General features: G+C 41.1%; 1 long non-coding RNA gene across 1 annotated transcript in view; it reads right to left on the reverse strand.

Moving 5' to 3' along the window:
* LOC120609321 (uncharacterized) overlaps positions 1-3,576 on the reverse strand; it is a 24,202-nt gene extending 20,626 nt beyond the window's left edge. The window contains exon 1 of the long non-coding RNA XR_005654735.1: positions 3,023-3,576. This is a non-coding gene — a long non-coding RNA (uncharacterized LOC120609321). The remainder of the gene's footprint in view (positions 1-3,022) is intronic.
* Between the last annotated feature and the right edge of the window lie 9,109 nt (positions 3,577-12,685).

A 12,685-nucleotide genomic window follows, 5' to 3' on the forward strand; every position in this document is an offset into this window, starting at 1 on the left:
TTTAGCTCTAGGATTGTTCTCTATTCTCAAGCCATGGGTTTGAGCTGCCCATAAAATACTTCCTACATTGTTTTCAATGCAATTTCCCCCAGCCTCAGATGGGAAGATTGTTTCTGATGAAGTGATAGGCAATTTCCAAACACTTGAGGCTTATATGAAAGCTTTGTATACAGAGAACTGAAAGCTGCCAACCAGTTGAACCCTCATATAATGATGATTTGAAATCTTGTTTGGTTAAAAAAAAAAAAAAAAAAGTACTGTTGCCTTTAAAACAACCAGAAAATCAATCCAAAATTCAACTTAAAATGATTCCAATTGATTTTCTTACCACATCATCCCAGTTCCTTTGGAAGATAAACAGCCCTAATAAAAATGCATTAAGAAATTTTTGTCTCGAACTTTTCAAGAGGATTCTTCAGTTTTGTTTTATTTCCATACAAATTTACCAAGAGTTTTATTCTATTCTTTTCTTTTATTCTCAGATCCTTTATCCATATCGGTATAAAGACTGCTAGGAATTGAGTTATCTCCATGCCTCTCAAGTATTTTGCATTTTTAATTGAAACCAGATTTACCCCAATCCTGACTATATAAAATATCTTTCCAGTTTAGAATTGAGGAAACTTGGGGATGGGCTATTTTCAGCACAGCAATGCAGAGGCTATTTTGCTGTTGTTCATTATCTATCATATGTCCCCTCAACAGAAGCAATTGTCTTTCACAGAGCTCCTTACTGGACATACCTTTCTAATCAGGCTTTTTCCAGAAATCATGAGCCTTTGCTTCTAGTAACAAAGAAGAAAATTTTCCATTTTCTGTTGTTGGTTAAACCCCTCAACTCCAGTTGAACCCATATAGCTTTTCTATAGAAAAATCAACACAAGTTATATTTGTTTGAATCTTTTCAAGAGCAACGAAACTTTCTGCATATTCTGACAACCTCAGGAGTCAGGCTGCCTGGATCCAAATACATCTCTGGAACTTACCAGCTCTGTGTCCTTGTGGTAAATTACTTAATCTCTTTTGTTTCCTTCTCTATAAAATGGGGATTGTAATAGAACCAATTTCATAGAGGCGTGGTGAGGATTAAAAGAAGTATTGAAAGAAAAGCACTTAGCACACTGTGTGACACACAACTCAGTTAAACCTCGACAAATGGTAGCTACTGTTTTCACTCTATTTGGCTTCTTGTTTAAATCCATGGAGTTTTTGGAAATAAAAAAATTTCAGAGAAATTCCATAGTTAAAGAGAACCAGCACCAAATCTTTTAAACCTCTGTCCTCAGAAATGCTCATATTTCTGTTAAAGCCTCACTGTTTTCCTGAACAATTGTAGTTGTCTCTCCTTGCTTATATCCCACAAATAAGACCCTTGTCCATTTCTTGAAACCAAATATAACAAAAACTCCTCTAGCAGAAAGTTAGGAAGAGGCTGTGAAAGGGAATGAGACCAAAATCAACTAAACAACTTTTGTTCCTTTCCAAATATTTCTGGCAACTCAAGACTAGTGTTAATACTAGTTAAATCGAGTGTATTCAGAGAGATCTGGGGAAATGCTTGTTTTCACACTGAGTTGAAATTTTCAGCTCAGTAGGACGTATACACATTAAACACTTTGACATTAGGGTGAGCTGTTGGTACTCTCCCAAGATTAGCCTGCATGTTAAAAAAAAGCTGAGGACTTATTGTAAAAGCTTTTTTTATCTGCATAGGCAAGATATGCTCTGGGAGTGGATAGAAATACTCTGATTCAGAGGGCAAAGAACAAGTCTTTGTATGACCACAGAAGTTAAACATACCAACTAATGACATTCACAATAACTAATAAGCACCTCTGGAAAATTACTCCAAAGGTTGCCCTGACAACACATACATGACAGGGCTTATGTCACATAGCCCAGCAAGTGTGTGAAAGCTGTCAAGTAATAGGGAAGTCATCCCAGATGAAGAAACCAGTGGTAGCCTGCAGCTTTTACACATATGTGTTTCTTAGGCAATGAGCAATATTGTCCATTTTGACTATAATGAGATTAATGCATCTTTCATTTTGCAAAAACTACTTTTCAAAGGATGGCCAAATTAAATCTGGTGAATTTTCTCTTTGGATACTTTTCTAGTGGATACTTTACTCTTCACTTGCTATCTTAAAAAAATTTTGAAAAATCGATGCAGTTGTTGGCTGTGACATATGAAAGGTTCTGGATTTATCATTAGAAGGTAAATCAAAATACATAATAAATGGTCTAATTCACAATTGTGCAGTGGACAACATGTGCTACTGTATGGTGGCCCTGGGTGATGTATCTGTTAGTGGTTTTGAGAGAACTAAGTATGTGTAACTGAGCCCCTTCCTCCTACTTATTTATTTGGAATCTGCCTTTCTGCAGTGAGAGCCTCTATGTTGTAAATTATACAAGAAACTCCTCCCTCCCCTGGATGCCCGTAGAGTTCTACCTGTGATTGAGGGGGTGAGTTTAGTTCTGGAATACAATATGAGAAAGCCTTCTGTTGCCACAGAGCTAAACCTCATTCTCCAAACATCTTGCTCCTTTGGGCCTTTATCTGTCTGATTCTTGAGTCTTTTTCTCAATTTATTCTGAATTTATGCAGAGAAAAAGAGAGTAATGTTTACTGACCCTTTAAAGCCCCAACGTTCATCATTTATTGAGCAACTACTATATACCAGATTCTTTGAACATATCTCATTTGATCCTCCCTCTGCCTGTGAGTTTGGCTTTGTTATTCCCTTTTTACAGAAGAATTGAGGTCAGAGACATTCAATCGGTGTCAGTGAGGGGTAGAGCCGGGACTTAAGTCCGTAGCCCTCAGATTCCAAAGCTCATCCTCTTTCGACTCTGTGGTGGTTTCCAAATAATTTTTAGTGGCAGCACTTTTTTTTTTTCCCCCTAAAAATAGAATATTTTCAGGCCAAATATGTGAAACAGAAAAAGAGTTGGGATGCTCTGCCTGTCATTTGGGTGTGTGTGTTGGGGGGAAGGGGATGCTCAGAGCTCCACTTACCTCATTCTCCCAGCCTCCGTTCTCTGTGCTCACCCCTGGGCGTGTCCAGTGTGGCTTTTCAGAGCAGTTTGTAAGCAACTGCCTGTCTGGATCTTCACTAGGAGGTTGCTCAAATGTGGGGCTGACGACAGGTGACTTACAGTTCTCAGTCCCAGGGACAGCTACAGGGAGCTGCTTGCTAAGAAGGAGTCGTTCCCAGGAACCAAACCAAGCCCTGCCTCATGTGCTCTTCGCCTGGGGCTGCCCTGGTTCTGGCGAGGCAGGCTGGGAGGACAGACATGTGAGGACGGCTCAGCTCTCTTTTAACTGCCCTTCAGGCCAGGCTGGGCCAATCCTTCCCCGAGGTGGGGAGTGCTGAAGGGTTGAAGGGAAAAAGGCAGACGAGGAAGGCCACAGCCTCAGGGAGCCTCCTGCTCAGCTGCACGTGAATGGGGCATGTGTCTGATGGGAAGGGGAAAAAAGCAAGAAAGAAAACCAGTCACGGGTATGATTCTTTCCTTTTGTGTGAGTGGAAGGTTTAATTTATGAACCCTGCAGACATTCCTGACTGTGGAAAGATTTGGCCATATAGAAAGGTCTCCTACTGTTGTCTTGGCTGGAGAGGATATTTTTAAGTTTGCACTAATTGTCAGACATTAGTCATGAGGATGTTGTAGGGGATGAAGTCAGCATCGCGGCCCTACATGAGGGCAGAGTCGGCTTCAGTCACAAGATGTTTCTGTGAATGTTTTTTCCCTTCATTTCCTTTCAGAGGAGAATAATTTCAGAGCCTTTCTAGCAACCGAGTCTTTGTTCAGTAACTAAGAAACATCACTGCATTTAAGCCTCTAATAATTATTCGTATGACTCTCATCTTAGACAGGTTTTGCATTTCTTGTCTTAATTTAAGCAGAGACTGCTTCCATTCCAGAAGTCCTCTGTGATTCTAATTTATATTTTGATGGATTCTGCATGCACAAGCTCGATGTTTTTTTATAAGTTTTTAATTTTTCAATTATAGTTGACATATAATATTATATTATTTTCAGGTATACAACATAGTGACGAGACATTTATGTAACTTAGGAAGTAATCACCCCGATAAGTCTAGTACCCATCTGACACCATACGTAGTTATTATAATATTATCGACTATATTCTCTATGCTGTACTTTACAACCTTGTTACTGTTTTTATAACTGGAAATTTATACTTCTTAATCCTTTCACCTCTTTCACCCATCTCCCCAACCTCAGATGTTGTTCTTCACTATGGATGGAGACACTCACTGATAAATGGTGTGCTTCTGTGTCCTTGTATATGCTTGCTCTGAAAATCGACAGAGGACTCACCTGTCCCCTTCAGAAATATGGAAGAAAAATTCAAGGATTTGCTACAGTAATGATCTTGAGAGGCAATTGGTCCAGTTATTATTAATGTGTAATGAATTGCCCCCAAATTCAGTGGTTTAAAACAATCATTTAATTTTGCTTAGGATTCCGTCAATCAGATTTGGAAGCAGTTCTCACTGAGGTCTCTCAAGCCGTCACTGTCAGATCTTGGCTGGGGCTGCAGTCATCCGAAGGCTTGGCTGAGCGGGGCGTCCAGGGTGGCTCATGCACATGGCCGGCAGTTGGTGCTGGCTGTTGACTGGGAACTTAGTTGAGCCTCACCAGAGGCCTGCATGTGGCTTCTCCAGTGTGGTAGTCCCAGGTAGCTGGACTTCTTATACAGTGGCAAAGACAGGCTTCCCCAGAATGAATGTCCTAAGAGGATCAGGCGGAAGCAGCGTGGCTTTTTCTGACAGCCTCAGAGGCTGTGCTGCATCACTTTCACTGCATTCCATTGATAACAACTGAGTCACTAGGAGAGGCCCAGATTCAAGGGGAATGGATGTAGACACTACATCTTAATGAGAAGGAATTTTCATTTGCTATTCACATTCTCCAGAATGATGAGCACCAAAGAGAATTAGACTACTTCTCCCTTTCATCGATTGTCTAGCTAATTAAGTACTGAATTTTTCCTCTCTTTTTCTCCTGTTTGTCTGATACTAAGGAGAGAAATTTTATCCAGTTTTCCTTTTTGACCTTTATGTGCTCAGTTCACAGGAGAGAAACAAATGTATCTCTGCTGTTTATTCATTTATTCTTTCATTTGACAAATGTATTATGGGTTTGGCACTGTACCAGAAGCTAGGACTGCAAATGGCGGCCCATCATCAAGAGACTCATGACGTGTCAAAGCAAGAGAGAGCGAGCGAGCCGTGTGCTTCATATAGTTGCAATAATAACAACTATACCCATGGTAAGTTCTTACAATGGTATAGAATTGGAAGGCCACAGTTATTCTGAGATTGGAGGAAGAAGGAAGGAGAGGCAGAGTTTAAAGAGCCTCATCGGGGACAGTCATTGCAGCAGTGTCAGGGGCTGGACCTCACAGCCACCTGGCTCAGAATCAGGTATCTGGGCTGGAGGAAAAGAAATTTTCCTCCAAAAGGAAGAGATTCATTCTGGAAATGTTAACTTTCTGCTCTCTGCCTAAAACTCTACCTGGGAAGGAGTAGATGTGGATAGACACTATTCGACAAGAAAAGCAAGATTCATAATCTAATGAAATGATAAACGATTTAAATTATACAATAATCTGACTTCTCCATGTCTGCCTCCTCTTCTCATCGTTAGTAAACTGTCGACAGCTCTAAGTAATTAGTGAAATGTTCAAAGCCAGTGTTGTTCAAGCTACAGAGTGGGCACGTCTCTTCATTTAATCATCTATTCAGTAAGTATTGATTGAGTACCTACCACATGCTAGGAACATGCTGACTATTAGGGATGAATTGGTGAACATGGCATATCATATCGACCTTGTTTTCGGAACATAGTTCTGTTTTGGTCAAATGTGCCTACCTCGCTTAAAGGGAGTTGGTTGATATTCAATCTAAAACCAACGGAAGCGGTCATTTCTGGAACGTCAAACCCTTGCATGGCGAGAATTATACCTGGTGAGTCCTGGGATGCTGGTGCTAATGCTGGGACCACCCCAAGACTTTCCAGTCTCAAGGGATTCGCTGTGCACTCCGTTCGTGCGGCACATTGCCAGGTTAAAACGCTGACTTTGAATCAGAGTGCAAAGATCAGAAGGCTCAGTGGTGCACCGACACTAATATTTCTCCCAGGGATCATAAGGAAAATCAATTGGCCATTAGCAGAATACTGATGAAGACAAGCATTCTTCTTAAAACAAAAGTTAACTGGGACCATCCATGATGGAAAACACATCCCATTATATTTTCTAAAAGTGAAAAATCTCAGGGAACAAAGAAATTCTCAATGTTACAATCCCCTTTGTTCTTCTGATTAAAATATGATTCCCCCTCCTTTTGTAAGAAGTGTATCTTAATCTATTTTCAGATACATATTTTACATTGTTTGCTGTGACTCACCTTGTTTTAAAAACTGTGTATTCAAATTTCTTTTCAAATGTGTGTTTACTGGTGAGTAAAAGAGCCTCACTCTGCTGTAGATTTTAAAACGATTTCTGGAAAGGTGGAGTGGGCAGGGGAAACAGGAGTATACTCATGTATAAAAAGAAAATGTAAAACTGACGTTTCAAGAACTGAGGTGTAAGAGTTCCTGGCTTCTGCTGGCGGTTAACTCCTTCGTTTCTTCCTATATTCAGCTCTCTATGCCTTTTGTAATGGCAAAAGCCATATTTCAAAATTTCTGAGTCTATGGCATTTGGCAAATTGTCACCTCTTGGACCTCAGGCTCCTAAGCATGTGCCCACAGAGACTGTAGAATTAGAGATGATGGTAGGAAAATTGGGGATATTGGCACATGCTGGTTATTTCTCGCAGCCGTCCAGACAGGGATCGTCTAAGGGGCAAGTTTAGACGAAAGTGCAGAAAGGGAAGCAAATAGAGTCTTGTAATACAGACTTTTCCTGTCTATAGCCTGCAATCTAAGTTGACCTAAAGTCCTATAATTTTGAGACTTTCAAGGTTAGAAATCCCAATTTTGTACAAAACGGATGCAAACAACCAAAAAGGGCAGAAAAGAAAGATATTTAGTAGGAGGTAGGACTTATAGAATTGGAATAAAAGCAAATATGATTCCCCACTTATATCTCCTTAATAGCTCTCATCAAACATTCTTCATAAGACAAGAGGCACAGTCTGGCTTAGATGTGCCTGGGAAGGCTGGGGTTCCAGGTGGTGTCTCCTCTCCTGCTTCCCTCCCTCTTCCTCTACCTGGCTGTTGTATCAGTTGCCTCAGGTGGAGGCCATTAAACTTTGGGCTTGAGAGTGAGCACAGCATAGAGAAGCATGGAGGAGGCAGGGACTGTGGAACTCACAGACCTCATTCATGTAAGGTTGTTGGCCATTATGGGTCCCTAGAATCAACCAGAAGTAAATTCCAAACCTAACCGACAAAAGTCTGGGACTATTTAAGCCCTAAGGTAGTACTGAGGCCATAGAATTTATACCTGCGGAAAGTGGGCTGCTAAGTCCAGCGGTCTCTGGGAGGACATCGGCTCCACTGCTCACCTCAGAGGTGGCCATGGAGGCCAGGAGGCAGGGGAGGTCTTCCAGGAGGGTAGAACCTGGGAAAGCCAAATTGGCTGGGTCATGGGATAATACTTGCTATTCCTGCCCTGCAGGAAATAATATGTGCTATGGACCAATGACAACAGTCACTTTTCTGAATGGGAGCTTTTATTGGATTTATCTTATTTCTTCTTGATGAGGCTTTAGGTTATTTTCACTCATGGAGGGACTATGTATATTTTGTATATTTGGTGGAAGTACGAACATCTTTTGAACATGTGATGAGCCTATGTGTGTATAGATGTTGGAAAGCCAAAGAGGTGGACTGTGGAAGATAATGTTGGGTAGTTTTCAGCCCAGTGATATTTCTCCCTTTTTTCCTTCCCAGAAGAGCCATTGTTTTGTCTGAAATTGACTCAGACAAGGGGACTCTTCCTAATTTTAAGGATAAACACTGTTGTTTTGTGAGAAGTATGGTAAATTCATTCCTTCTGCTATTGGTCAGTTTTATCAATGGGCTTGAATATCATTCTGGCTGATGAGAAGTGTTGGGTTTCTGAGGATGGTTTCCAGGGAGAGAGGGAGAGGGAGAGGGAGAGGGAGAGGGAGAGGGAGAGAGAAAGGGAGGGAAGACACATCTTATTTTAGTGCAAGACTTTGTATTTGTAGATATGACTCCTGGAATGGCCTAAGACTCCTTGCATCTATGGGTGCTCTCCTGTGGGTGGTCCAATACCAGAAGAACCCAGGTTCTTGTTGATGTCATTGAACCAAGTGAACCCATCTCCAAACTTCTCGTGATGGAAAATAATGTTTTCCTATTGTTTAAACCAGTCGATTGGGGCTTATAATTATTCGCATTCTAATTCCCATGGAGCATAAAGAAGGAAAACTACAGGTATTAATGGAAATTATATTCAATATCTGTATCTGGTGAGGAAAGGTCTCACAGAAGAGCCTTGTGGATAAATTCCCATCGGCTTGCTTGGTAAAAAAAAAATAGGAGAATGGTGTTGTCTTCCAGAAATCATGATACCAATTGCAGTAAAGAATTATTTATCTGTGGAGTCACTGAATATGGTTTGCTGAAATAAGCAATACGCGGTCTGATTAGATTTTTGGAAGAGTCACTTTTGAGGAGAGCTGTGCCATGTTTTTTCTTTCAGAAACTCTACTCCGAACAAGGATAGGAGGTAGGTCATATGTCATTCTTCTTCCTTGATAAGAAGGAAGCGAGCCTGTGTCTTCATTTGAGCTGAGCAGTATAATAATCTCAGTAAAACTTCCAACTTCATAAGAGCGATTTCCATCTGCTGCAAAGTTCCAGACAGCTTGCTGAATCAGACTGTTCACCATCATGATCCACATGTTATCAGGAGAACAAACAGCTCCTTCTACTAGGTCCCCAGTACTGATTTCCAGCCTACTTTCCATGAGTAAAAATAAGATTTAAAAGACAAAGCTGGGGATCCTACTCAGCAATGAGAATGAAGTACAACCACATGCAACAACATGAGTCTCACTAATGAGAAAAAAGCCAGACACAAAACAGAACATGCTGTATGATTCCTTAAACTACAAAAACAGGCAAAACTAATCTCAATGTCAGAAGTCAGGAGAGTGGTTAGCTTGAGAGTGGTTATGTGAGGATAAACTGCCGGCAGGGGGAGTTATGAAGGAGCCTTCTGGGGTGCCGGGGATGCTCTGATTCTTGAGCTGCGTGTTGGTGACACAGATGTGTGTATTTTCTGGAAAAAAAAAATTATCAGGTCCTATGTAAAACATGGGTGGGACAGGTGGCAGTTTCTAGAAAAATAAATATGGTGAGTGTCGGGCAGATAATCCTGTAGATCTTTACTATAACCATGAAACTATTGTTTCCAAAGTAAAATGGGATTTCTGTACAGAAAAACTAAGAATATAGAATTAGGTTCACCCAATCCAAGTTTCATTCAAATAATGTTACATCTCTGCAAATATTTTTCATTGTTTTCAGCAACTTGGATGGGGAGGCTAGCAGAGGCTAGGTGCAGCTGATTTTCTTTTTGGTGTTTGTGCCAGAAGGATGCTTGTTCTTCTGGACTCCCAAAGATTAGAGGCTCTCTTCCATGTCAAAGATGGGAACAGAAGCTGTTTGAATTCTGCCATGGTCTCAACCCATTTACATGAACCCATGTTTTTGTTTTTTATTATGATTTTATATTCATTTTTATTATTTGATAAATTGACTTAAGTTAATGGAGTATAACAAACATATTTTACATAAATATGCAGACATTTTGCAACATGTTATTATAACATAAGTAATATTATAAATTGTAATAAACATATCTCTTTTAAAATGGAAATTTTTATTTAGATAATTGTAGATGCAGAGACCATAACACACCATGCCCAGTTTCCCCCCATGGAAACCTTTAGCAAAATCATAGCATTAAATCACATCAGGGATATTGACATTGATACAATCTACCTCTTATTCAGGACAAACACTCTTTTAAGAAAATTTTCTTTTCTTAGAATTAGCTACAGATTGTTTCCAAAGTCTCTGTCATCCCCTTTGCATGTTAAAAGCCCCACATGTAGGGACGTGTGTAAGTAGACCTGGAGTCAGACAGACTCGGCTTTAAATTCTGGCTCCTCGCTCGCTAACTGTGTCACCTCACAACGTATTCATTCTTTGTAAGCCTATTTCCTCATCTGTAAAGTGAGAATAATACTGGAACCCACAGCCAAGGTGGTTTTGATGATTAAGTGAGAGGAGTCGGTGAGGCTGTGAAGATTTACACGTGTAGCTCCCTGCACTCAGCCTGGCACACAGAACGTGCTCCGTCAACATTTAGCTATCATGTAATCTCAATGTTGCTATAACTCCACATCTCTCTGAAGGCCCTGGTATCTTTCCTTCTTGTTTGTATCTGTGCCCTGTGCTTGTTAGACTAGGTGCTCCTTAAGGCAGGGCCGCAAATTCACCGTGCATTAGAATCACGTGTTTGGAAAACGGTTTCCTGGGAATTTCTATTTCTAACAAGTTTTCAGGTGATGCTGATGTTCCTGGCCTGGACCATCCTTTTAGAACCACAGGTCAATTAGAGCAGTGCCTCTGAATCTTGGCTCCACTCCAGAATCAGCAGGTAGCCCCAGCAGAGATAATTAACTCAGAATCTCAGGGGAGTGGGCCACAGGCTGTGGGGCTGACCCTTGAACAATGTGGGTTTGAACTGAACCAGTTGACTTATATTCCGATTTTAAAAACCTGCATTTAAGTGGACCTATACAGTTCCCACCGTGTCATTCAAGTATCACCTGTATTTCAACTCTTCAGATGAATCCATATGCATACAGAGTTTATAACCACCATGTTACATCAACCAAGACAAATGAAGAAATTCAGGGGCAGAGGAAGGGGCTTGGAGTATGATCCAAAATTCCTGTATGTCAGGCAATCATGACCAGGGCTGACTGCCAAATAGCAAAAGAAGCTCCGTGTATTTATGAGGGGGCATTCTCAGGTGTTGAAAGCAAGGAAATTGTTCAATGAGGTGCGTGCTGGGCACGTGCAGCTGTGGAGGAAACCACCAGTGAAGAAGCTTCTGCATAACTGGGAAGCTCCTGGGCCGACTGCAGTTGCCACTGAATGTCAGTTAAGACAGGGCTCTGGCTGGGCTCCATGTGCTCATTATGAACTCTGCAAAAGCAGGGACAGCTCGAGCACAGAAACCGAAAAGAGTGCCTTAAAGCCCCATGAAATTCTCTGCACAAGCCTGCTTTCCTAGGCACCGTCTGAAAACAGAGCAGTTTTGTTGCTTGGTAAGTGTTTTTTTGTTTTCCTTTTCTGTTGTTGTTTCCAAATGTATTCCTTTGGTGGAAATTTAACTTTAGTTAGTTAATAATAGCCTGCGTTTATGGAGCACTTATATTTTTTGAGGTACTTTTCATGCGTTATTTTATTTAACCCTTCTAAAACCCTGTGAGTTAGGTACTCTTATTATTGCAGTTTCATAGGAAATGGAAGCACAAAGCGGGTAAGTAACATGCCCAAGGTCACATATTCACCAAGTAGCAAAACTAAGATTCATATACAGGTTCTGGGTCCAGGGGCTTTCACTACACCAGCTGTGCTCACAGCAGTGAGGTCCGGGGACCCTTGGAGGGTCTTACAGACCCGTAAGGGGGGTTCTAGAGATCAAAGTAAGATTAAGATATTATTCCACTTCACTCTCGTTTTCACAGAGGCATTTTCCAGAGAATATCTGATGTGTGATGAAATCATTGCCCTGTATGTGTACTTGTCCTGTGTTTTTAATTTTTTTCAGTTTTAATTTCTAATATAAATATCAAAAGATATAACCCATATAAACAAAAGCTCTTTGGCGTTCTCAATGCTTTTAAGAGTTGTGATGGGCTCCCAAGAGCAAAAAGTTGGAGAACTGGTACTACCTCTGAGGTGAATGGTATCGCCCTCATGAAGTGCCAGCCTGGAGGCACTCAGGGTATCATCCAGCCCAGCTCCATTATCTCACAGATTAGGAAACTGAGATTTAGATTTCATGTGGTTTACAAAGCGGTCACACAAGCCACAACACCAGAACAAGCCCTGGGCCAGCTTCTATGCATTTTGATTCTGTTAAAAGATTAACTGAGGCATATTAAAATTTTTTAAGTGTTTATTTGAGCAAAAATCGATTCAAATAGGGCAACATCCAATCTAGCAGGCTGAAAGAAGCTCTGAAGAGTTGTTTAAAATGGAACGCTTTTGTAGGTAGAAGGGAGCAGGAATAAGGAAGTTATAGGGCGAAAAAGCAGGTTGGTCCCTTTCCTCTTGCAGATGGCAGGGATCTAGCAGATTATTCAGCTCGTGCTGATCAGGTGATCCCTGATTGACTGGTTTAAGATTGAATTTCTGGGAGAGCTGAAACTGTAATGAGTTATCTTGGTTTGGTGACACCGGACTTGGCAGATGAAACTCCATTTTGGGCCCGTTGCCATGTTTTTAACAATTCCCACTGATGAGTTTGAGACCAGGAGACTAGGTGGGTCCTTTTTCACAGGTGTGCCTAGATCACCAGCGGATGCGGGAACCCCCTTCTGCGTTCTGTGGCACAGTCTTAGTAAAAGGCTGATGCCCTCGCGCG

Source organism: Pteropus medius, unplaced genomic scaffold, assembly GCF_902729225.1.
Source record: "Pteropus medius unplaced genomic scaffold, Ma_sr-lr_union100, whole genome shotgun sequence".
Lineage (NCBI taxonomy): Eukaryota > Metazoa > Chordata > Mammalia > Chiroptera > Pteropodidae > Pteropus > Pteropus medius.